The sequence below is a fragment of the Neoarius graeffei genome, chromosome 6 (assembly GCF_027579695.1).
Source record: "Neoarius graeffei isolate fNeoGra1 chromosome 6, fNeoGra1.pri, whole genome shotgun sequence".
Taxonomy (NCBI): domain Eukaryota; kingdom Metazoa; phylum Chordata; class Actinopteri; order Siluriformes; family Ariidae; genus Neoarius; species Neoarius graeffei.
In genome coordinates, this window is record NC_083574.1 from 69,253,073 (window position 1) to 69,279,958 (window position 26,886).

At 46.7% G+C, this 26,886-nt stretch overlaps 1 protein-coding gene across 1 annotated transcript in view; it reads right to left on the minus strand.

Annotated features, from left to right (window-relative positions):
* rasgrf1 (Ras protein specific guanine nucleotide releasing factor 1) overlaps window positions 1-26,886 on the minus strand; it is a 706,856-nt gene that overhangs the window by 166,329 nt on the left and 513,641 nt on the right. The window lies entirely within an intron of this gene.

A 26,886-nucleotide genomic window follows, 5' to 3' on the forward strand; every position in this document is an offset into this window, starting at 1 on the left:
TGATAATAGGTAGCCAGCCCCAGGAACTGTCTCACCTCCTTTTTGGTCTTGGGCCTCAGGCAGGCCGCAATCGCTGCAGTCTTGTTAATTTGGGGACACACCTGCCCATGACCCAAGTGGAACCCCAGATACCGTACTTCCACCCGCCCAATTGCACACTTTTTCAGGTTAGCTGTGAGGCCCACTTGCCTCAGTGACTTTAGAACGGCCCTTAGGTGTTCCAAGTGCCGCGGCCAATCATGGCTGTAGATTAGTATATTGTCCAGATAGGTGGCTGCATAGGCAATGTAAGGGCAGAGGACCCTGTCCATAAGCTGCTGGAATGTAGCAGGTGCCCCAAACAACCCAAAAGAGAGCATGACAAATTGGTGTAAACCAAATGGTGTGGAAAAGGCCGTTTTCTCTCGGGATAGACGAGTCAAGGGGATCTGCCAATATCCCTTTGTTAGATCCAGTGTCAAATAAAAGCGAGCAGCACCTAACCGATCAAGCAACTCATCAATGCAAGGCATTGGGTATGCGTCAAATTTAGACACCGCGTTGACCTTTCTATAGTCCACACAGAACCGGACCGACCCATTGGTCTTGGGAACCAGGGCCACTGGGCTGCTCCAGTCACTGTGGGACTCCTTGATTATGCCCATTTCGAGCATGGCCTTGAGTTAATCCTGAACCACCTTTGTCTTGTGTTCGGGCAAGCAGTAAGGGCGGCTACGCACTACTACCCCTGGGGGGGGTTCGATGTGGTGTTCTATGAGGTGGGTATGACCAGGAAGGGGCGAGAACACGTTGGAAAATTCCTTTTGCAACTTGGCCACCTCCGTGAGTTGGGCCGGTGAGAGGTGGTCTCTATAAGGGACCGGAGTGGTCCGAGATGTTATCTTTTTCACCTCCGGCCCCAGCTTCACCTTCTCTGGGACTACCGATGCCAACGCCATGGGGACCCCCTCATTCCAGCGTTTTAAAAGGTTGAGGTGGTAGATTTGCAATGCCCCGCCCCTATCCGTTTGCCTCACCTCATATTCGACGTCCCCAACTCGCCATGTGACCTCGAAGGGTCCTTGGCACTTGGCGACTAATTTGGAGCTTGACGTGGGCAATAATACGAGCACTTTGTCTCCCAGTGTGAACTCTCTAAGGCGCATGGCCCTGTCATACAGCCGGATTTGATGTTCTTGTGCCTGCCACAAATTCTCCTGGGTTAGGTGCGTGAGGGTGTGGAGTTTTGCGCGCAGGTCAAGAACGTACTGGATTTCATTTTTGCTCGGTGAAGGGCCCTCCTCTTGCTTTTCCGGTAGCATGTCCAGAATGCCACGCAGCTTACACCCATATAATAATTCAAATGGAGAAAACCCCATGGAGGCTTGTGGGACTTCTTGTACTGCGAATGACCGGGGCTCGAGCCACTTATCCCAATTATGCGCATCTTCACTTACGAATTTCTGGATTATGTTCTTGAGTGTTTGGTTAAATCGCTCTACTAAGCCATTCATTTGTGGGTGATAGACACTGGTGCGGATAGACTTAATCCCTAATAACCCATACAGTTCGCACAGTGTGCATGACATAAATGAAGTGCCTTGGTCTGTCAGGATTTCTTTCGGAATTCCGACCTGGGAGATAAAGCGGAAGAGCGCTTCTGCAATACTGCGTGCTGAGATATTGCGGAGAGGCACTGCTTCCGGATATCACGTTGCATAGTCCACCAGAACTAAAATAAAGCAATATCCCCGTGCTGACCGATCTAATGGCCCGACGAGATCCATCCCAATTCGCTCAAACGGGGTCTCGATTAGAGGAAGAGGGTGCAACGGCGCTTTTGGAGTGGCCGCGGGATTTACTAATTGGCATTCACAGCATGCCGCACACCACCGACGGACATCCCTGCAAATCCCTGGCCAATAGAACCGGGCCATTATTCAGGCTAGTGTTTTAACTTGCCCTGAGTATCCAGCTATGGGATTAAAGTGAGTCACATGGAATATGAGTTCCCTATGGCTCTTTGGGATTAACAATTGGGTTATTCGTTCACTAGTTTGAGTGTCCTGCATCACTCGGTACAAACTATCTTTAATAATAGCAAAATAAGGGAAGGTCGGTGCTGCGCTTGGCTGAAGAGTTTGACCATTGATTACTCTCACTTGGTCAAACGCATGCCGCAGAGTCTCGTCTCGTGACTGATCTAATGGGAAATCCCCAAGGGAATCCCCGAGACAGGGAGGAGGAGCGGGCTGCTCCTCACTCTGACACGGTGTTGACATAGACGGCTTTGTGATAGCTTCTCCAGTCAATGCCACACCAGGATCTTCCTGGGACCTACTAATGCAGGACCCACTATGTGTTAAATATTCCATCAGTTTTTTAAACCCTGGCCAATCAGTACCCAAAATCAATGAGTGGGTGAGACGAGGACTAACTGCCGCCTTTACTCTATGCATTTGGCCCTGGAATAGAATACGAACAGACACTAAGGGATAATTGTGAACATCCCCGTGCACACACAACACTTTCACTGCTTGTGCTCTCCCCAATGCCTCACCTTGCACCAGGCATTGGTGAATTGAGGTCTGATTACAACCGGAATCCACCAAAGCGTGATATGTATCCCCTTGAACACTTACCGGTATGTGATATGCTCCAGCCCGATCAGGGGTGGTTTCTGGCGCATCGGGGATCCAGATTACAGCTTCCACCTCCATTATGGACCTCCAACTCTGGAGATGCTCCGATTCCCCACCGCGCCAGCACACCGGCCCAGGCTTTCCCTCTGCACTGGTGTTATGGGAGTCACTCACCTGAGGGGGAGACAACACAGACACGGAAGAGGGAGATGGGAGGACACCATGGGTGTGACAGGCCGGCTGGGGAGGAGCTGGCTTCCGCCTCTGTGGCAGGGGAACAGGGTGGGGAGGGGGATGAGAGACAGGAGGGGAAAAGAGAGAGAGAAGAGAAGCGAGGGGAGACGCCTTGTCTGCCTGCTGTCAGAGACACCTCCAGATGGCCCTCCACCAGCTCGATGGCTCATTCCAGCGATGCCAGGCAATGACACTGGACCCATTCAGCCATTCCTTCTGGAAGTCAAAAGATAAACTGTTCCAGTACCACAAGATCGATGATCTAGTCAGAGTTGCGGTCTTCTGCCCTCAGCCACCGCCAGCAGACATCCCAGAGTGAGTTGCTGGCTGAATGCAAATGGCCAGCTGACCTCCTCCAATGCCAGCGTCCGGAAGCATTGGCGATGTTGTTCTGAGGAGCGGCCGACCCGCTGCAGGACAGCTTTCCTCAGGTCAGCATACACCAGTCGGCTGTCAGCAGGGAGCTGCTGAGCTGCGAGCTGTGCCTTGCCAGTCAGAAGCAGGAGGAGGCGCACCACGTGCTGCTCCAGTGGCCACCCCATGCCTCGGCTGCTTGCTTGAAGAGGGCGAGGAACGCTCCTGGATCATCCTGCAGGCCCATCTTCGTGGGGGTGCCAGCTGCGGTGATTGACACCCCTGCTGATCCGAGCAGGTGCCAGAATGCCTGGCGATCTTCCTGCTGGGCCAGCATCAAGGCTTCGAAGCATTGCTCTTGTTCCTTTTGGAGGGCAATCAGCACTTGATGCTGGTTCTGCTGGGTAGTGGCGAGGGCAAGGATGAGCTCTTCGAATGGGGAGGACTCCATGGGGTGGTTCCCTTCTCCCTTCTGTGCTCCCAGGTTTCGGCACCACTGTAGCAATTCCAGATGTGGGTGGAGCACAGAAGCATGGCAGGCAAGATTTGTTGGTCACACACAAACACTTTATTTTTCTTATTTCAGCTTTTCAGCATTCATTCATTCATTCATTCATTCACTCACTCACACGAGTTGTGGTCCGGAGAGAGCCCCTTTTCTCTGCTCTCTCCCTCCTTTTATGCTCCATCCCTTTAACAAACACACACACACACACACACACATTAACTGACAGCAGGTGGAATGACTTAGCCACTTACCTTCCCCGACCCCACCCTCCATTCACAGACTGCTGCTTGGCCACGCCCCCGCTGCCACAACCTGACTCTAATTTCACTTTCAAATTCCCTGCTGGGCGGCACGGTGGTGTAGTGGTTAGCGCTGTCGCCTCACAGCAAGAAGGTCCTGGGTTCGAGCCCCGGGGCCAACGAGGGCCTTTCTGTGCGGAGTTTGCATGTTCTCCCCGTGTCCGCGTGGGTTTCCTCCGGGTGCTCCGGTTTCCCCCACAGTCCAAAGACATGCAGGTTAGGTTAACTGGTGACTCTAAATTGACTGTAGGTGTGAATGTGAGTGTGAATGGTTGTCTGTGTCTATGTGTCAGCCCTGTGATGACCTGGCGACTTGTCCAGGGTGTACCCTGCCTTTCGCCCGTAGTCAGCTGGGATAGGCTCCAGCTTGCCTGCGACCCTGTAGAAGGATAAAGCAGCTAGAGATAATGAGATGAGATGAGAAATTGCCTGCTAATCCTAGAGGTTCACATACTTTTGCCACTCACAGATATGTAATATTGGATCATTTTCCTCAATAAATAAATGACCAAGTACCATATTTTTATAAGTCCTACAAGTAGATAAAGAGAACCCTGTTAAACAAATGAGACAAAAATATTATACTTGGTTATTTATTTATTGAGGAAAATGATCCAATATTACATATCTGTGAGTGGCAAAAGTATGTGAACCTCTAGGATTAGCAGTTAATTTGAAGGTGAAATTAGAGTCAGGTGTTTTCAATCAATGGGATGACAATCAGGTGTGAGTGGGCACCCTGCTTTATTTAAAGAACAGGGATCTATCAAAGTCTGATCTTCACAACACAGGTTTGTTGAAGTGTATCATGGCATGAACAAAGGAGATTTACTGAGGTGCTCAGAAAAGTGTTGTTGATGCTTATCAGGCTGCAAAAGGTTACAAAACCATCTTTAAAGTGTTTGGACTCCACCAATCCACAGTCAGACAGATTGCATACAAATTGATGAAATTCAAGACCATTGTTGCCCTCCCCAGGAGTGGTCGACCAACAAAGATCACTCCAAGAGCAAGGCATGTAATAGTCGGCAAGGTCACAAAGGACCCCAGGGTAACTTTTAAGCAACTGAAGGCCTCTCTCACACTGGCTAATGTTAATGTTCATGAATCCACCATCAGGAGAACACTGAACAATAATAGTGTGCATGGCAGGGTTGCAAGGAGAAAGCCACTGCTCTCCAAAAAGAACATTGCTGCTCATCTGCAGTTTGATAAAGATCACGTGGACAAGCCAGAAGGCTATTGGAAAAATGTTTTGTGGATGGATGAGACCAAAATAGAACTTTTTGGTTTAAATGAAAAGCATTATGTTTGGAGAAAGGAAAACAGTGCATTTCAGCATAAGAACCTTATCCCATCTGTGAAACATGGTGGTGGTAGTATAATGGTTTGGGCCTATTTTGCTGCATCTGGGCCAAGATGGCTTGCCATCATTGATGGAACAATGAATTCTGAATTATACCAGCAAATTCTAAAGGAAAATATCAGGACATCTGTCCATGAACTGAATCTCAAGAGAAGGTGGGTCATGCAGCAAGACAATGACCCTAAGCACACAAGTCGTTCAACCAAAGAATGGTCAAGAAGAATAAAGTTAATGTTTTGGAATGGCCAAGTCAAAGTCCTGACTTTAATCCAATTGAAATGTTGTGGAAGGACCTGAAGTGAGCAGTTCATGTGAGGAAACCCACCAACATCCCAGAGTTGAAGCTGTTCTGTACAGAGGAATGGGCTAAAATTCCTCCAAGCTGGTGTGCAGGACTGATCAACAGTTACTGGAAATGTTTAGTTGCAGTTATTGCTGCACAAGGGGGTCACACTAGATACTGAAAGCAAAGGTTCACATACTTTTGCTACTCACAGATATGTAATATTGGATCATTTTCCTCAAAAACTAAATGACCAAGTATAATATTTTTGTCTCATTTGTTTAACTGGGTTCTCTTTATCTACTTTTAGGACTTCTGTGAAAATCTGATTATATTTTTGGTCATTATGCAGAAATATAGAAAATTCTAAAGGGTTCACAAACTTTCAAGCACCACTGTAATTTAATAAGCACCTTAACAACTATCCTTGGCTTAACAGTGTGTATGGGAATTACCTCTGGAAATGAAATGGCATTAACATTACCAAGTAGCAATTCCCCAAGTGAGTCTTCGGTAGTGAGCCAATACAATTTATTTAAACACATTCCAAAGGCTCACCCAACACTGGAATCAGGTGGAGCAGAGCAGGCAGAATCACCTGATTGGGTTTTCCCATGACCTGACAAATATGGCAAGTGTGGCAATAGCAAGCGACATTCGCCTCCATAGCAGGCCAAGCAAAATATTTCCTGATCAAGGATGACCATGCACCAAAGAGAAAACGTGACCCTAAGAGTAGAGGGCAGAGTCCACTTCCTCATTAACATATTGTCATCAGTGAAGTTCAGGATCTTCACATTAGCCTTCTCTACACAGAAATGAATCTGATAAATCAAATACATCTCCTATTGTTTTCCCTCTGAGCATGGGTGAGTACACAAGTTGGGAATACAAAGGGATACTTTTGGGTGAGGACATCTTCACTATTAGTGAAAGGATCAGAGAGAACTTTGGGAATAGAATGCACTTTACTCCCTGCCAAATCATTAACCAATACAAATTATATAATAGTAATGGGTAACTTTTAAAATTCTGACTGGTCATTTGTCTTCAAATACACACTGTGCAAAGGCAAATGAATAACACCCAGTTCAATACCTTGAGTTAAAACATCACAACCTGTATATGACCTCTCAGAGAAGGGCAGCACACTTTCAAAAATAAATGACTGAGCAGTGCCTGTAGCATGCAAAATCTTAACAGGCTGTTGCACATACTCAGCTCCTAACAAAACAAAACCAGTAGACACAAATAACTGGACAATAGGTTCAACAGTGAGGAATGACTGAGGATAATCTGGTATCACATACTGTACAGTGCCTTAACCTTCTTAACACTATGCTGTTTAGCATTTTTTACACTTAACAGGGCAAGCAGGAATTAAATAACCTAACTCATAACAGTAAAAACATTCATAAGATTCAGTCTGGGAGCTGGTGGACATGCTATATTATGGGGTGCTAGCAGAAGACTTTACTGTGGAGTGCAAGGGTGGATCTCTGTGAGAAGATGGTGACAAAAACTTCTTGTGTCTTGTGTGTTAAGACAAACTCATCTATCAGAGTGGCAGGTCTAGTCTAACTTATTGGGCTTTCTTATTAATTTAAATTCTAATAACAATGATGCTACAGTTTTAGTCCAATTTAAAGTCTAAAGGTACAATAATATACTTTATTTTTCTGACAATGAGACCCCCCCCAAAAAAAGATTTTTTTTCATGGACGAACTTCTAAATTCTGTTATGCCCCAGTCTAGGGTTGGGGACAATGATGGAATAAGTTATGACTTGGAAAAAGAAGGTGGATGGACAAAAAGACATCTGCAAGAATACTTTGATTTATGAAATGCGTATTATTATTTGTATTATTTATGTGTAATATATATTATGCAATATGGATATTTACATAGCGGCACGGTGGTGTAGTGGTTAGCGCTGTCGCCTCACAGCAAGAAGGTCCGGGTTCGAGCCCTGTGGCCAGCAAGGGCCTTTCTGTGTGGAGTTTGCATGTTCTCCCCGTGTCCACGTGGGTTTCCTCCGGGTGCTCCGGTTTCCCCCACAGTCCAAAGACATGCAGGTTAGGTTAACTGGTGACTCTAAATTGACCGTAGGTGTGAATGTGAGTGTGAATGGTTGTTTGTGTCTATGTGTCAGCCCTGTGATGACCTGGCGACTTGTCCAGGGTGTACCCCGCCTTTCGCCCATAGTCAGCTGGGATAGGCTCCAGCTTGCCTGCGACCCTGTAGGACAGGGTAAAGTGGCTAGAGATAATGAGATGAGATGGGATATTTACATTCTTCAGAAATTATCAGACCAGCCAATATCAAAATAATAAACCAAACCCAACATTACTGCAAAAGCAGACACTATCTTACTTACCAAATAAAATAAAGACAAATGACAACTGCTTCCATTATCCTCCACGATCCAAAACCCACAGACAAAACCAACACTCAAACCACCTGGCAGCCAAGCCCTACACTCAGTGAATTGGAATACATACAGCATGTTTACAAAATTACCTAATTAACACAAAAATAATTATATACAGAACAGACATGAAAAATAAAGGGGACGGCCTAATCTTGAATTTCACACAAAAGTAAAAGGTTCATACACCAAAAGACAATCACAACAAGAAAATCACACAAGCAAATCTGCCAGTGTTCCATCCAGTGGTTTCATTATAGCATCACAGCAATGGTGTAAGCATACCTGCAGACAGAGGGAGGCAACATAACCGGAACCTGGAAGTAATGTGTAAGTACTTGGACAGAGGACAAAACACGGAACACAGATACAAATGTCCACACAGAAAAAGGGAAGACCATCACACTTGGAGACATGTGAAGAGAGCTTCTGTATATTTTTGAACTGATGACAGGGCAATGTAGCACACTGTGGTAAATGTTTTCAGCCCTCTTCTACATGCATGAGCTCACAAATGCCCACCATTTGTTAGTGTGGGTTTGATGGACAGAGGAGTAATGCCATAACTCCCACCCAGAGAACATGAACAATTGTGCTCTTTTTTGGCTCTAAGGCACTGATAGCTGTGGCATTTGGAGAATTTACAATCTTCTGGTGATAGCATGAACACTTTTCTGTTGCACTACTTTGTAGCACCAATTTCTGCAATTTTTATGTGCCTTGTAAATGAGGGCAGGGTCATCCTGGGAGACTCCACTCCCTTGGGATAGGAATATTTTTTATCATAGTATAAAGATGATTAGAGAGAATAAATTTGGATTGATTTGTAGTGACTCATTCATCTAAGGGGACAAGCGGACCCAAAGCATGCCAAAAAATGCCCTTACAGCACAACAAAACCAACCATCATTCCTGTAATTGGTCACATCTATACATTGCCATATAAAGGGCATTTGCTGAAATACTGAGAATTTTAATTTCTTAGAAAGCACTGACAAAGGCAAATCATGGGGGTTTCAGAATACTGCATGCTGTACTGAAAAAGCATAGTATGAAAATACAACCCCAATCCAAAAAAGGAGTTGATCTACTGTGTAAAACAAATAAAAACAGAATCTGGTGATTTTCAAATTATGGACAACCTGTATTTCATTGAAAATAGTACAAATATAACATACCAAATACTGAAACCGAAAAAAAATATATTTTTTTAAATATATATATTCATTTTGAATTTGATGACATCAACACATTTCAAAAAAAGTTGAGATATGGCATATTTGTCACTGTGTTGCATCACCTTCACTTTTAACAACCCTCTGTAAATGTTTAGGAACTGAGGAGACCAACTGATGTAGTTTTGAAAGTGAAATGTCATGCAATTCTTGTCTGATATAAGATTTCAGCTGCTCAAAAGTTCAGGGTCTCCTTTATTGTATTTTGCACTTCATGCCAACATAATGGCAAATGTTTTCAATGGGAGACAGGGCTGGACTGCAGGCAGGCCAGTTTAGCACCTGGACTCTTTTATTACACAACCATGCAGTTGTGATATATGTGGAATGCAGTTTGGCATTGTCTTGCTGAAATAAGCAAGGCCTTCCCAGAAAAACATGTCTAGATGGCAGCATGTTGCACCAAAACCTGTGTATGTCATTCAACGTTAATGATACCTTCCCAGATGCGAAAGTTACCCATGCCATGTGCAATAATGCACCCCCATACCATCACAGATGCTGGCTTTTGAACTGTGCACTGATACCAAGCCAGAGGGTCCCTCTCCTCTTTAGCCCAGAGGCTACAGTACCCATGATTTCCAAAAATAATTTGAATTTCACTTCACCTGAGTCTGTTGTAAATGAGCTCGGGCCAAGAGAAGGTGGCAGTGTTTCTGGATATTGTATTGAACATGTTTTAACATAGACTTGTGAATGCAGTGACAAACTGCTCACAAATGATGGTTTGCGGAAGTGTTCCTGAGCCCATGAAGTGATTTAAAATACAGAAATGTGTCTGTTTTTAATGCAGTGTCACCTGAATGCCCGAAGGTTACAGGCATCCAGTGTTGGTTTTTGGCCTTGTCTCTTGCATACAGAGATTTCTGTGGATTCTCGTTTAATGATATTATGTACTGTAGATGATCTCATCTCATCTCATTATCTCTAGCCGCTTTATCCTTCTACAGGGTCGCAGGCAAGCTGGAGCCTATCCCAGCTGACTACGGGCGAAAGGCGGGGTACACCCTGGACAAGTCGCCAGGTCATCACAGGGCTGACACATAGACACAGACAACCATTCACACTCACATTCACACCTATGGTCAATTTAGAGTCACCAGTTAACCTAACCTGCATGTCTTTGGACTGTGGGGGAAACCGGAGCACCCGGAGGAAACCCACGCGGACACGGGGAGAACATGCAAACTCCACACAGAAAGGCCCTCGCCGGCCCCAGGGCTCGAACCCAGGACCTTCTTGCTGTGAGGCGACAGCGCTAACCACTACACCACCGTGCCGCCCCACTGTAGATGATATGCCCCCCAATTTCTTTGCAATTTTACATTGAGAAATCTCATCTCATTATCTCTAGCCGCTTTATCCTGTTCTACAGGGTCGCAGGCAAGCTGGAGCCTATCCCAGCTGACTACGGGCGAAAGGCGGGGTACACCCTGGACAAGTCACCAGGTCATCACAGGGCTGACACATAGACACAGACAACCATTCACACTCACATTCACGGTCAATTTAGAGTCACCAATTAACCTAACCTGCATGTCTTTGGACTGTGGGGGAAACCGGAGCACCTGGAGGAAACCCACGTGGACACAGGGAGAACATGCAAACTCCGCACAGAAAGGCCTTCGCTGGCCACGGGGCTCGAACCCGGACCTTCTTGCTGTGAGGTGACAGCGCTAACCACTACACCACTGTGCCGCCCCACATTGAGAAATGTTATTCTTAAACTTTTGAACTATTTTCCCACACAGTCTTTCGCAGAGTGGTGAGAGACTCCCCATCTTTACTTCTGAGAGACTCAGCCTCTCTGAGATGCTCTTTTTATACACAAAAACGTTACTGATCTGTTGCCAATTAATCTTAGTTAAAAAAAAAAAACATTACACAACTTTGCCAGGTTTTTTCCCCCGTTGCAACTTTTTTGAAGTATGTTGTGGACATTAAATTCAAAATGAATGCATGGTTTAAAAAAGAAACAAAAAATTTCAATTTCACCATTTGATATGTTGTCTTTGTACTATTTTCAATGAAATATAGGGTTTCCATGATATGCAAATCATCACATTCTGTTTTTATTTACAATTTACACAGCATCCCACCTTTTTTTTTTTTTTGCAATTGGGGTCTGTTAAAATAGCACCCCAAGATCTGATCACAGTGTTTTGCCATCTTACTTTTTGTATGTGGTACTCTAAATAATTTTAACGTGATAATTTACCACTCCTGTTTTTCTAATCATTTGCCTAAAAATCATCTCAACAAAGCTTCAATTAAAGTAAATTTAAAATGGCATTCAGCTTTTTTCAGTGTGTTGAGTATGGGATGTTTGGCCATTCTTCTTTGTTTGTTAGTAGTAGCTTTATAGTATAGTAGTATAGTATTTAGCACTCTGTTGGAGAAGATTGCAGCATTATAGGTGCACATCCAGATGCTAGAGAAAGTCAGCAAGAGTGAGAGCAGCATAGTTTCAGTAGGAGAACATCTGGATGTCTTAAGCAGAGATAGTGAACCCCAAACTCTGGCATTAGAGCTCTCACAGTGGGTATTAGTCTGGAATGCAGCACCCAGTGCCCTCCCAACTACCAGAAGAGATGACTCCATCACCCCTATCTTATTCACACTGCACTGGCTCATAGTAAAATTTCACATTGATTATACAATTCTACCGTTGACTTATAAAGCACTGAATGGTCTCCTGCCACAATACCTGAGCAAAGTTCTGGTCTTTTATGATCCACCATGCCTGCTTCAATCAAAAGGTGCAGGCTCTTTGATGGTACCTCAAATAATAAAAGTCAAAGCATGTTAGGGTTTTGCTGGGATTCGAACCTGGTTCGTTGGTGTGATGGTCCAGCAAACCCCCACTAGGCCACCAGGGGAATGACTCAAATGCAGAGGCGTGAGGCGGAAGTAGAAAAAGTAACAAAAGGTTTATTTATACTATGTACACTATATACAATCCAGGGCAAAACAAAAAAAAACAAAAACAAAGAGTATAATTCAAAAAGAAAAAGGCAAAAATGCAAAAGCTCAGAAGATCCACAAAACACAGTACAAAGGAAACTGGAGATAAACATAACAGCACAAAGACTCCGTGACAAGAGGACTGAACTCAGGGGTATAAATACACAAACTAATTAAGGACACAGGTGAAGATAATTAGGACTAACAGGCAATTAACAAAAACACAAAACACAGGAACAGTGGCGGCCTCTAGAGGCCAAAATAAACAAGACACGAAAAGGAAATAACAGCGGCCTCTAGAGGCCAAAACAGTCCAAGTCCTAACAGGACCCCCCCCTCTAGGAGCGTCTCCTGACGTTCCCAGGGCGATCCGGATGGGCCGAATGGAAGTCCCGACACAGTTCTTTATCTAGGACATCCCGAGCAGGAACCCAGCAGCGCTCCTCAGGACCATAGCCCTCCCAGTCCACCAGATATTGCAACCCGCCGCGGACCCGGCGGGAGTCAAGCAGGCGATGCACAGTGAACACAGTCTGCCCCTGGAAGATGCGGGGAGGTGGGGGGTTCCTAGGGGCAGGGGCATACGTAGACGTCAGTACAGGCCGCAACAGGGAAACATGGAAAGTGGGGTTGATCCTCAGAGTCCGGGGCAACTGGAGCCGGTAGGAGACAGGGTTCACCCTGCGCACCACCTTGAAGGGGCCAATGTAGCGAGGAGCAAGCTTGCGGTTCTCCACCCGCAGCGGAAGGTCCTTAGTGGACAGCCAAACCCGCTGCCCAGGGCGGAAAGTGTGTGCAGGTCTTCTGTGGCGGTTGGCCTGAGTCTGGTTGGTTCTGGAGGTCTGTATGAGGGTCTTCCTGACCTTGCTCCAGGTCTTGCGACACCGTCTCACATATTGGTTGACCGAGGGCACCCCCGCGTCCTCCTCCTGGTCCGGGAACAGAGGTGGCTGGAACCCAAATTGGCACTGGAATGGTGACAGCTTGGTGGCCGATGACTGCAGGGTGTTGTGGGCGTACTCTGCCCATGGCAGCCAGGTGCTCCATGATGTCAGGTTATCCATAGCCAGGCCTCGCAGGGTGGTTTCCAGGTCCTGGTTGAGCCTCTCCGTCTGACCATTGGACTGTGGGTGAAACCCAGAGGAGAGGCTGGCAGTGGCTCCGATGACCTTGCAGAACCCGTGCCACACTCGGGAGGAGAACTGGGGCCCTCGGTCTGAGACGATGTCCTGTGGAAGACCAAAGACTCGGAAGACATGATTAAATATAAGTTTCGCTGTTTCAAGAGCAGAGGGGAGTTTGCACAGAGGTATGAAGCGGCAGGCCTTGGAGAATCTGTCAACAATGACCAAAATGACCATGTTACCTTGTGACTCAGGGAGACCCGTGATGAAGTCGACTGCCACGTGGGACCAGGGACGCCGGGGAATGGTCAGAGGATGCAGGAGACCCTGGGGACGCTGTCGTGGGTTCTTGGTTCTGGTGCAAACCTCACAGGACAGGACAAATGACCTTACTTCCTGCTCCATGTTAGGCCACCAGAAGCGTCTTTTCAGGAAGTCCAGGGTCCTTCGAGCTCCCGGGTGGGCGGTGAGAGGGGAAGAGTGACCCCACTGGAGAACCTTGGCCCGGGCTTGATGTGGGACGTACAAGAGGCCCGGTGGCCCCGTCCCAGGACCGGGGTCCTGGCGTTGGGCTCGTCGGACAGCCTCCTCAATACCCCAGTGGACAGGGGCCACAATCCGGGACACAGGGATAATAGGCCCGACTTCATTCTCCCTGTTAGTGGCAGAGAACAGCCTGGACAGTGCGTCAGGTTTGGTGTTCTTGGAGCCGGGGCGGTACGAGAGGGTGAAGTCAAACCGACTGAAAAACAGGGCCCACCTAGCCTGTCGAGGGTTCAGTCTCTTGGCTTGCTGGAGGTACTCCAGGTTCTTGTGGTCAGTCCAAACCAGGAATGGATGTTGCGCTCCCTCCAGCCAGTGCCTCCACTCCTCAAGGGCCAGTTTGACCGCTAGCAGTTCTCGATCCCCCACATCGTACCGGGACTCCGCAGGACTCAGGCGGTGGGAGAAGTAAGCGCAGGGGTGCAGCTTTCCTTCCGAACGTTGAGAGAGCACCGCGCCGACACCACTGTCCGAGGCGTCCACCTCCACGATGAATGGTTGGGAGGTGTCCGGGAGGACCAGAATGGGTGCCGTGCAGAAGCGGTCCTTGAGGTCTCTGAACGCCTTTTCCGCCTGAGGAGACCAGACATAAGATCCACCTGTCCCTTTGGTGAGGTCTGACATGGGTGCTGCCACAGAACTGAAGTTCCTGATGAACTTGCGGTAGAAGTTAGCGAATCCTAAGAACCGCTGAACCTCCTTAACGGACTTGGGAGTAGGCCAGTCCCGGACGGCCAGGGTCTTGGCAGGGTCCATTTGGAGTTGGCCTGTCCGTACAATAAATCCCAGAAAGGAGACCTCGGGAACATGAAATTCGCATTTCTGGGCCTTGGCGAACAGATTGTTCTGTAGCAGCCTCTGGAGAACCTGGCGGACATGGTGGCGGTGCTCCTGCATGGTCTTGGAAAAGATAAGGATGTCATCGAGGTAGACAAAGACGTACAGGTTAATCATGTCCCTTAAGACGTCGTTGATTAGGGCCTGAAAAACAGCTGGTGCGTTGGTGAGTCCGAAGGGCATCACCTGGTATTCGTAGTGCCCAGACGGGGTGTTAAAGGCAGTCTTCCACTCGTCTCCCTGTCGGATACGGATGAGGTGGTATGCGTTCCGTAGGTCCAACTTGGTGAAGACGGTGGCGCCTTGGAGCAGGTCGAAAGCAGTGGACATCAGCGGAAGGGGATATCGGTTGCGCACAGTGATCTTGTTCAGGCCCCTGTAGTCAATACATGGTCGGAGCCCCCCATCCTTCTTGCCGACAAAGAAGAAGCCAGCACCAGCAGGTGAGGTGGAGGGTCGAATGAACCCAGAGACCAGGGCGTCTTTGAGGTATTCCTCCATGGCCTTGCGTTCTGGCTGAGAGAGGGAAAACAGTCTGCCATGAGGAGGGGTAGTCCCAGGGAGCAAGTCGATGGCACAGTCGTAGGCCCGGTGCGGAGGAAGAACGGCGGCCCTGCTCTTGCTGAATACCTCCTTGAGATCCCAGTACTCTGTGGGAACTTGAGATAACTCGGTGAGATCAGGGGGCTCGGCAGGAGACACAGGAGAGCTAGAGAGCAGACAAGAGGCATGGCATGCAGGGCCCCATTCCACAACCTGGCTTGTTACCCAGTCTATGCGAGGGTTGTGGCGAGTAAGCCAAGGAAGGCCTAGAATAACTGGGAACTCAGGTGAAGGAATCAGGTGCAGGGATATTTCTTCCTTGTGACCTTGAGACTGGAGGAAGACTGGAGAAGTAACTTGGGTGACTCTTCCATCACCTAACGCTTGGCCATCGAGGGCAGACACAGACAGAGGGACTTCAAGAGGTGCAGTAGGAATATTGATGCTTTGGGCGAAGTGAATATCCATAAAGTTCCCAGCCGCCCCTGAGTCTATCAAAGCTTGACAAGAGTGGACAGACTCACCCCAGGAGATGGAGACCGGGATGTAGATTCCTTGACCAGGGAGTCCGGGAGAGAGGGTAAGCCCCGTCACAACCCTCCCTCGGCTGGACGGGGCGGTCCTTTTCCCAAGAGTTCGGGACATGATGCTCGGAAGTGACCAGGCTTGCCACAGTAGATGCAGCACTTGTCCCTCCTTCTCTGCTCCCTCTCAGATGCGGAGAGGCGAGTACGACCCACTTGCATGGGTTCTGGACAGTCACTGAAGGAGGTAGATGGTCTCCAGGTAGAGGTAGGGAGGCTGGGGGGGGCTCAAGGCTTGGTGGCGTTCTCTCATCCTGTTGTCCAGACGAATAGCATGTGAGATGAGGGTTTCGAGGTCACTTGGGCATCCAATAGAGGCCAGACCGTCCTTGATGGGGTCAGACAGACCATGGTGGAAGGCTGACACCAGGGCAGTCTCGTTCCATCCACTTACTGCTGCGAGTGTTCGGAACGAGATGGCGTAATCTGCGACGCTTCCTCCTTGCCGGATGGACATGAGCTTTCGGGCTGCGTCGGTACTGATGTCTGCCTGATCGAAGACCCGAAGCATCTCTTCAGAAAACAGCTGGAAATCAAAGCACTCAGGTCCCTGTCTTTGCCAGATAGCAGTAGCCCAGGCTCGCGCCTTACCAGCTAATAAGGTGATCACAAAGGCAATCTTGCGGCGATCCGTAGTGTAGGTGGTAGGCTGAAGCTCAAAGGTGAGTTGACACTGGGTAAGGAACTCTCGGCACTCACTGTGCTTGCCGTCATACCTCTATGGTGCAGGAAGGCTGGGTTCGCGAGGTGAAGAAGGCAGCATGGCAGGAGGCACTGGAGCAGGAGTGGGAGCTGGATCAGGAGCAGGAACTGGATCAGGAGCAGGAGATGCAGGCAGAGATGTCAGCTGTGCCAGGGTTTTCCCAATTTGCTGAAGCAAATCATGGCGAGCAAGGGCCTCACGTTGGCTGGTGAGCGTACGTCCATGAGCGTACGTCCATGAGCGTCCATGGTCGCTCCGAAGCGTGTCAGAGCTGCCATAATTCCCTGAAGGTTGGCCGGGTAGACAGTTGAAGCAGCCTCTGCTGAGTCGGTCATGACGGAGTCTTTCTGTTAGGGTTTTGCTGGGATTCGAACCTGGTTCGTTGGTGTGATGGTCCAGCAAACCCCCACTAGGCCACCAGGGGAATGACTCAAATGCAGAAGCGTGAGGCGGAAGTAGAAAAAGTAACAAAAGGTTTATTTATACTATGTACACTATATACAATCCAGGGCAAAACAAAAAAAAAACAAAAACAGAGTATAATTCAAAAAGAAAAAGGCAAAAATGCAAAAGCTCAGAAGATCCACAAAACACAGTACAAAGGAAACTGGAGATAAACATAACAGCACAAAGACTCCGTGACAAGAGGACTGAACTCAGGGGTATAAATACACAAACTAATTAAGGACACAGGTGAAGATAATTAGGACTAACAGGCAATTAACAAAAACACAAAACACAGGAACAGTGGCGGCCTCTAGAGGCCAAAATAAACAAGACACGAAAAGGAAATAACAGCGGCCTCTAGAGGCCAAAACAGTCCAAGTCCTAACAAAGCAGGGGGCAGAGATTTGTCTTGCAAAGCCCCAAAGTTATAGAAAAGTCTTCCAGTTAGTGTTTGGGACTCAGACACCTTCTCAGTGTTTAAATATAGGCTGAAAGATTTGTTTAGTTAAGCCTTTTGTTAATGAACTTGTGGCATCAGGGGCATGGTCAAGCGTTGCTTTGTGAATGGAGGGCGGGGCCAGGGAAGGTGAGTGGTAAAGTGATCACACCTGTTGTCAATTGATGTTATGTGTGTGTCTGTTCCACAGTGATGGCAGAGCTGTGGTGGGGAGAGAGAGCAAAGAGGTGGCTGTCTCCCAACCAAAGCATGTGTGCGTGTGTGTATGTGATAGAGAACGTAACGTGAAGCTGAAAAGCCAAACAAAACAAAAAGGCTGTATTTAGCATCATTACCCACCTGTCTGTGCTTCAGTGTTTCACCCACCCTCAGGGACATACTAGACTGGTGCCTAAACCTGGGAACACTGAAGAGTGCCATTCATGGAATCCTCCCCATTCAAGGTCCTTGTCCATGCCCTCATTGCCACCCAACAGAGCCAACACCAAGCACTGATCGCCCTGCATAAAGAACAGGAGCAGCACTTTGAGGCCCTGCTACAGGCTCAGATCATCAGGCATTCTGGCACCTGCATCAGCGGACCTCCCCCCAGGTCACCCTCTTGAAGATGGGGCCTCACGATGACCCAGAGGCCTTTCTCACACTCATTGAGCAAGCTGCCGAGGCATAGGGGTGGCCGGTCGAGCAACGAGCAGCTTGCCTTCTACCACTCCTGACTGGAAAAGCCCAGTTCACTGCCCAACAGCTCCCCATCAACAGCCGGCTTAACTATGCTGACCCAAAGTGAGCCATCCTTCAGTGTGTCGGCCACACTCCAGAACAACACCATCAGTGCTTCCACATGCTGATTCTGGAGGGCATTGGCTGGCAATTCGCTTTCGGCCAACAGCTCTGGGACATCTGCCAGCGGTGGCTTAGGGCAGAAGATTGCAATGCCAAGGGAATCATCGATGCAGTGGCACTGGAGCAGTTCATTGTGTGGCTGCCAAAAGGGACAATGGAGTGAGTCCAGTGCCACTGACGTACATTGCTGGATTATGCGATTGAGTTGGCAAAGGACCATCTGGTGGAGGTTCCAAGGTCAGGTAGACATTCTGCATCTTCTCTCTCTCTCGCTTTCTCCCTTACTGCCCCTCTTCCTGTTCCCACCTCATCCCTGCACCATGGAAATGGGGGCTGACCCCCCTGCAGTTGGCTCGCCAAGCCTGTGGTGTCAACCCCATGTGTCTGTGTATTCTCCCCCTCAGATAAGTGATCCCAAGATCACCGGTGCAAAGGTGAAGTTTGGGCTGGTATGCTGATGCTGTGGGGATCCTGGGCATTTCCAGGACAAGTGCCATGCAATGGAGGTGGGCACCATTGTCTGGATCCCCAATATGCCAGAGACTGCCCTTGATCGAGCCAGAGTGTATCGCATACCGGTGAGTATTCAAGGGGATACATATAATGCATTGGTGGATTCAGGATGTAATCAGACCTCCATCCACCAAAGCCTGGTTCAAGGTGAGGCATTGGGGGGAGTATAATTGGTGAAGGTCTTATGTGTGCATGGGGATGTTCATGAATATCTGCTAGTATCCATTCACATCCAATTTTGGGGGACAAAACATAGTGTTGAGGTGGTGGTTAGCCCACGCCTCACTCACCCACTGATTGTGGGGACAGATTGGCTAGGGTTTAAATTTTTAATGGAGCATGTAGAAGTGGGCAGGTCCTGCAGTATCACATCACGGAGGGATCCCAGTGTAGCATTGTCTGGGGAAGCCATCTCAGAGCCATCCATGTCAGCACCATGTCAGAGCAATATAGAAAGAAGGGAGTGGCTTGACCCTCTTCTCTCTCTTGGGGATTCCCCTCGAGGATTTCCCTTTAGAACAAATGTGAGACAAGACTCTGCATCATGGTCAGATTCTCCAGCCAAATGCAACACTCTCCTTCATGTACTTCACGATTATTAAAGATAGGTTATACCAAGTGACACAGGACACTCAAACCCATGAGAAAGTAACCCAGTTATTAAACCCAAAGAGCCATAGGGAACTCATATTCCATGCGGCTCACTTTAACCCTATGGCTGGACACCTAGGTCAGAATAAGACACTAGTCCAAATAATGGACCCAGTTCTATTGGCCAGGGATTCACGGGAATGTCCATAGGTGGTGTGCTGCATGTCACAAATGCCAGCTGGTGAATCCAGCAGCCACTGCAAAAGCGCCTTTGCACCCTCTTCTCCTGATCAAGACCCCCTTTGAAAGAATGGATATGGATCTCGTTGGTCCATTAGATCTGTCTGCATGAGGGTATTACTTTATTTTAGTCCTAGTGGACTATGCAATGTGATACCTCGAAGCAGTCCTGCTGCATAACATTTCTGCAAGCAATGTGCCAGAGGCACTGTTTAAAATGATCTTTTGAGTGGGGATTCCCAAAGAAATCGTGACTGACCAAGGCACTACATGAATGTCACTCACACTTTACAAACTCTGAGTTATTGGGGTTAAATCCATCCCCACCAGCATTTATCACCCACAGACAGACAGCTTGGTAAAACGGTTTAACCAAGCTGTCAAAAACTTGATTCATAAGTTTGGAAGTGAAGACACCTAATTGGGATAAATGGATCAAGCCCCTGTTGTTAGCAGTATGAGAGGTTCTGCAAGCCTCTATGGGGATCTTCCCATTCAAATTATTATATGGGCATAAGCCTCATAGTGTTTTGGACATGCTGCAGGAAAATTGGGAGGAGGGAACTTCAAACAATGAAAATGAAATTCAATACATTCTCATCCTTTGCACAAAGCTCCACACACTCAGGTCACTTAACCCAAGAGAATTTGCAGCAGGTGCAAGAACGTCAGGCCCGGCTGTACAACAGGGGTGTGCACCTTAGAGAGTTCACCCCGGGAAAATCCAGGAGTCCCACAGTGACTAGAGCAGCCCGGTGGTCCTGGTTCACACTGGGAGATAGTGTGCTTGTATTATTACCCACTTTGAGCTCAAAATTACTTAAGTGGCATTTGAGGTCACTCTGCAAATTCAGGATGTCGACTATGAGGTGAGGTGAAGTGAATTGATAGGGAGGAGGCGCTACAAATATACCACCTCAACCTACTAAAACAAGAATGAGGGAGTCCCCATGGCATTGGTAGTTCCAGAAAGGGCGGAGCTGGAGCCAGAGGTAGAAATGAAAGTAACCACTCGAGCCACTCCGGTGCCCTGTGGAGACCACCTCTCACTGGCGCAACTCATGGAGGTTGTCAGGTTGCAAGTGGAGTGTTCCGATATGTTTTCGCCCCTTCCCAGCCACACTCACCTTTGAGATGCTCCCAATGGTGATGGTGGTGTGTAGCTGCCCATACCACTTACCTGAACACAAGAAAGTTATGGTTTGGGACAAACTCAAGGCCATGCTTGAAATGGGAATAATTGAGGAGTCCCACAATGATTGGAGCAGCCCAGTTGTCTTGGTCCCCAAGACTGTCAGGTCGGTCCAGTTCTGTGTGGACTATAGAAAATCAACGCAGTGTCTAAATTCAATGCATACCCAATGCCTCGCATTGATGAGTTGCTTGATCAGTTAAGCATTGCTTGCCTTTATTCGACACTGGATTTAACAAAGGAATATTGGCAGATCCCCTTGACTCCTCCATCCTGAGAAAAAAAAATGCCTTTTCCACACTGTTTGGCTTACATCAATTTGTCCCCCATCCTTTCAGGTTATTCAGCACTCCTGCAATGTTCCAGCAGTTCATGGGCAAAATGTTCTGTCTGCATGCTGCCTATGCCACCTCCTACACAGACATCATCATTATATATAGCAATGATTTGGTGCAGCACCTAAAACACCTCAGGGCCATCCTGGAATTGCTGAGGCATGCGGGCCTCGCAGCTAACCCAAAAAAGTGTGCAACTGGGTGGGTCAAAATATAGATTCAAAATATCTTGGTTTCCTCTTGGGTCATGGGCAGGTACATCCCCATATTGACAAGACTGCAGCAATTGTGGCCTGCCCGAGGCCCAAGACCAAAAGTGGGATGAGACAGTTCCTAGGGCTGGCTGGCTACTATCATAGGTTTATACCCAACTATTCAGACATCACCAGCCCACTCATTGATCTCACTAAAAAGTGAGCACCAGATCTGGTCCAGTGGAAGGAGCAGTGCCAACAGGCATTCACTAGGGTAAAGGCTGCTCTGTGCGAAGGGCCACTTTTACACTCCCCCAACTTCTCTCTCCCTTTTATTTTGCAGACAGACACATCGAACAGAGGGCTGGGTGTTGTTCTGTCCTAGGAGGTGGAGGAACATTCAGTGCCATCAGCCTGAACATCAGCTGCAAGCTTTCAATGCGAGAAAGTAATTACAGCACCATCAGGTAGGAGTGCCTGGTTATGAAGTGGGCAGTTCTCACCCTCCAGTACTACCTGCTGGGGTGCTCTTTCACCCTCTGTTCAGATCATGCCCTGCTCCAATGGCTCCATTACATGAAAGATGCCAATGTTTGTATCTAGCCTTCCAGCCTTTCAAATTTGAGGTGGTCCACAGGCCAGGAGTGCAGATGGTGTTGGTGGACTTTCTTTCCTGTCAGGGGGGAGTCAGGTGCAGGCCAGATGGCCCCCTGGTCTGAGTTGCGCCGTGGGGCTATGTGGCAGTGGGGGCATGGTCAAGCGTCTGTGAATGGAGGGCAGGGCCAGGGAAAGTGAGTGGCAAACAGAGCATGCCTTTTGTCAATTGATGATGTGTGTGTGTTTCACAGTGTTGGCAGAGCAGTGATAAGGGGGGGTAGCGGTGATGGGGGGGGGAGCGAAGTGGTGGCTGTCTCCAGACTACAGCATGTGTGTGTATGTGTGTGACAGAGAACATAACGTTAAGCTGAAAAGCCAAACTGAAAAGAAAGACTGTATTTAAAAAGACTGTATTTAGCATCATTACCTGTGCTTCAGTGTTCCATCCACCCTCAGGGATATACTACAGGCTTTTTCTCTTAGATAAAGGCATGGATCTTGTGTGTTCATGTGCCTAGAATGATTTGGTAAACTGGGATGTTTGGATACTGTTGCCCATTTCTGCTCCCCGTCCACTCTTTGTGTGTCGAGCTTCACATGCTACTCCTGAATTACCAGTGAAACTGACTCCTTCTGCCCTCTGGACGTGCATTATCCATCCTGATACCCTATTGCTGCTTGGAGCTTTTGTCACCTGAAAATCCCTCGCTACTTCTGAGGATGGCCTGACATGGATAGTCTACAGATGAGATTACTGTGGATGGCACCACTGGTACCACACAGTCACCCTAAAGGTGGCTGTTCTTCCTTGGATAGCCTAAAAACTGCAATTGGTAAGAACAGTTTGCACTCAAGTCTCCATCACTGAACAGTTAATAACATCAGTTGGATTGGAGAGACTTAGACTTATTAGTTAAAACTCTAATAATGTTCATACTCAAGTTCCTGTGAACAAAATTAGCATTTTTTGACTCAACAGTTAAAAAGGTGGAAATAATTACAACCCCGATTCCAAAAAAGTTGGGACAAAAGTACAAATTGTAAATAAAAACGGAATGCAATAATTTACAAATCTCAAAAACTAATATTGTATTCACAAAAGAACACAGACAACATATCAAATGTCAAAAGTGAGACATTTTGAAATGTCATGCCAAATATTGGCTCATTTGAAATTTCATGACAGCAACACATCTCAAAAAAGTTGGGACAGGGGCAATAAGAGGCTGGAAAAGTTAAAGGTACAAAAAAGGAACAGCTGGAGGACCAAATTGCAACTCATTAGGTCAATTGGTAATAGGTCATTAACATGACTGGATATAAAAAGAGCATCTTGGAGTGGCAGCGGCTCTCAGAAGTAAAGATGGGAAGAGGATCACCAATCCCCCTAATTCTGCGCCAACAAATAGTGGAGCAATATCAGAAAGGAGTTTGACAGTGTAAAATTGTAAAGAGTTTGAACATATCATCATCTACAGTGCATAATATCATCAAAAGAATCAGAGAATCTGGAAGAATCTCTGTGCGTAAGGGTCAAGGCCGGAAAACCATACTGGGTGCCCGTGATCTTCAGGCCCTTAGACGGCACTGCATCACATACAGGCATGCTTCTGTATTGGAAATCACAAAATGGGCTCAGGAATATTTCCAGAGAACATTATCTGTGAACACAATTCACCGTGCCATCCGCCGTTGCCAGCTAAAACTCTATAGTTCAAAGAAGAAGCTGTATCTAAACATGATCCAGAAGCGCAGACGTGTTCTCTGGGCCAAGGCTCATTTAAAATGGACTGTGGCAAAGTGGAAAACTGTTCTGTGGTCAGACGAATCAAAATTTGAAGTTCTTTATGGAAATCAGGGACGCCGTGTCATTTGGACTAAAGAGGAGAAGGATGACCCAAGTTGTTATCGGCGCTCAGTTCAGAAGCCTGCATCTCTGATGGTATGGGGTTGCATTAGTGCGTGTGGCATGGGCAGCTTACACATCTGGAAAGACACCATCAATGCTGAAAGGTATATCCAGGTTCTAGAGCAACATATGCTCCCATCCAGACAACGTCTCTTTCAGGGAAGACCTTGCATTTTCCAACATGACAATGCCAAACCACATACTGCATCAATTACAGCATCATGGCTGTGTAGAAGGGTCCGGGTACTGAACTGGCCAGCCTGCAGTCCAGATCTTTCACCCATAGAAAACATTTGGCGCATCATAAAACGGAAGATACGACAAAACAGACCTAAGACAGTTGAGCAACTAGAATCCTACATTAGACAAGAATGGGTTAACATTCCTATCCCTAAACTTGAGCAACTTGTCTCCTCAGTCCCCAGACGTTTACAGACTGTTGTAAAGAGAAAAGGGGATGTCTCACAGTGGTAAACATGGCCTTGTCCCAACTTTTTTGAGATGTGTTGTTGTCATGAAATTTAAAATCACCTAATTTTTCTCTTTAAATGATACATTTTCTCAGTTTAAACATTTGATATGTCATCTATGTTCTATTCTGAATAAAATATGGAATTTTGAAACTTCCACATCATTGCATTCCGTTTTTATTTACAATTTGTACTTTGTCCCAACTTTTTTGGAATCGGGGTTGTATAATCACACTATCTGTTGTCACCCAGAACCAGACTGTTTCCATTTTGAGTCTGCTTCCTCTCAAGGTTTCTTCCTTTTGTCCTGTCAGGAAGTTTTTCCTTCATACCGTACCATCACCTCTGGCTTGCTCATAAGATACATTTAAATTTTAGATCCAGATTTTTATAAAGCTGCTTTATGTCCTTGTGGATTGTTAAAAGCCCTATATAAATATAATTGAATTGAATTCAATTTATGAACTTGAATTAAGGATGATTTCATCATTCATGAATTAATCTTGGGTATTTTTAATTTATTTATCTGCATTTTGCTGATTGTTCATTAAAATTTAAGATTCAAACTCATCATGGCTACTCAGAACAATTAGAATACATGAAAATGTATGGCATTTATATGAATACATCACATTACTGAAATAATTTGGGATGATCCATATTCGTTATTTGCCCCCATAAACATGGTATAGTGGTGCAGTGGGTAACACTGTTATTTGATTATAAGCTCAGTTTACTGTCTGTGCAGATCTTTGCATGGTTGCATGGGTTTCCTCTGGATTTTCTGATTTCCCCCTCCTTCCCAAAACATGCAAGCACAGGATCTTGCAAAAGTATTCAAACCCCTTGTTGTTTGCCCTGTTTTGTCACATTACAAGCTGGAATTAAAATAGATTTTTGGGGGGTTAGCACCATTTTATTTAAAAAAAACATGCATACCACTTTAAAAGGTGTAAATTGTTGTTTTTTCTTGTGACACAAACAACAATTAAGATGAAACAAACAAGAAATCCGGAGTGTGCTTAGGTATTCACCCTCCCAAAGTCAATACTTTGTCAAGCCACCTTTTGCTGCAATTACAGCTGCAAGTCTCTTGAGGTATGTCTCTATTAGCTTAGCACATCAAGCCACTGGGATTTTTGGCCATTTCTCAAGGCAAAACTGCTCCAGCTCCTTCAAGTTACATTGTTTGAATTGGTGTACAGTCATTTTCGAGTCATGCCACAGATTCTCAATTGGATTGAGGTCTGGGCTTTGACTAGGCCATTCCAAGACATTTACATATTTTCCTTTAAACCACTCCAGTGTAGCTTTAGCAGTATAAAGGTGATTGCCCTGCTGGAATGTGAACCATCATCCCAGTCTCAAACCTCTGGCTGACTCAAACAGGTTTTCCTCCAGAATTGCCCTGTATTTAGTGCCATCCATTTTCCTTCAATCCTGATAAGCTTTTCTGTCCCTGCAGATGAAAAACATCCCCACAGCATGATGCTGCCACCACCATGCTTCACTGTAGGAATGGTGTTCTCAGGGTGATGGAAAGTGTTGGGTTTGTGCCACACATGACATTTCCGTCTCATCTGACCAGAGAATCTTCTTCCATGTGTTTGGGGAGTCTGCCAAATGCTGTTGGGCAAACTCCAAATGTGTTTTCTTTTTTTTTTTTTTTTTAAAGCAATGGCTTTTTTTCTTGCCACTCTTTCATAAAGCCCCGCTCTGTGGAGTGCATGTCTTAAAGTGGTCCTATGGACAGATACTCCCATCTCCATTGTGGATCTTTGCAGCACCTTCAGTGTTATGTTTGGTGTCTTTGCTGCCTGGTCTGTGAGTTTTGGTGGGCAGCCTTCTCTTGTCAGGTTTGTAGTGGTGCTGTATTCTTTCCATTTAGCTATAATGGATTTAATGGTGCTCTGTGGGATCTTCAAAGTTTGGGATATTTTTTAATAACCGACCCTGATCTATACTCCACAACTTTATCTCTGACCCATTTGGCGTGCTCCTTGGTTTCCATCTTGCTTGCTTAGTAGTGTTGCAGAGTCAGGGTCCTTCCAGAACAGGTTGATTTATACAGACATCATGTGACAGATCATGTGACACTTTGATTGCACACAGGTGGATCTTAACCAAATAATTATGTGACTTATGAAGTTAATTGGTTGGGCCAGCTCTTATTTAGGGGTTTCATATGAAATGGGGTGAATACCGATGCACACTCCTGATTTTTTTTTTTATCTTAATTATTGTTTGTGTCACAGTAAAAAAAAAAAAACAATTTGCACCTTTAAAGTGGTAGGCAAGTTGTGTAGATCAAATGGTGCTAATACCCCAAAAATCCATTTTAATTCCAGCTTGTAATGCAACAAAACAGGACAAACACTAAGGGGGATGAATACTTTGGCAAGACACTGTCGGTGAGTAGGTTACTCTAAATTACCCATAGGCGTGAATGAGTGTGTGTGTGTGTGTGTGTGT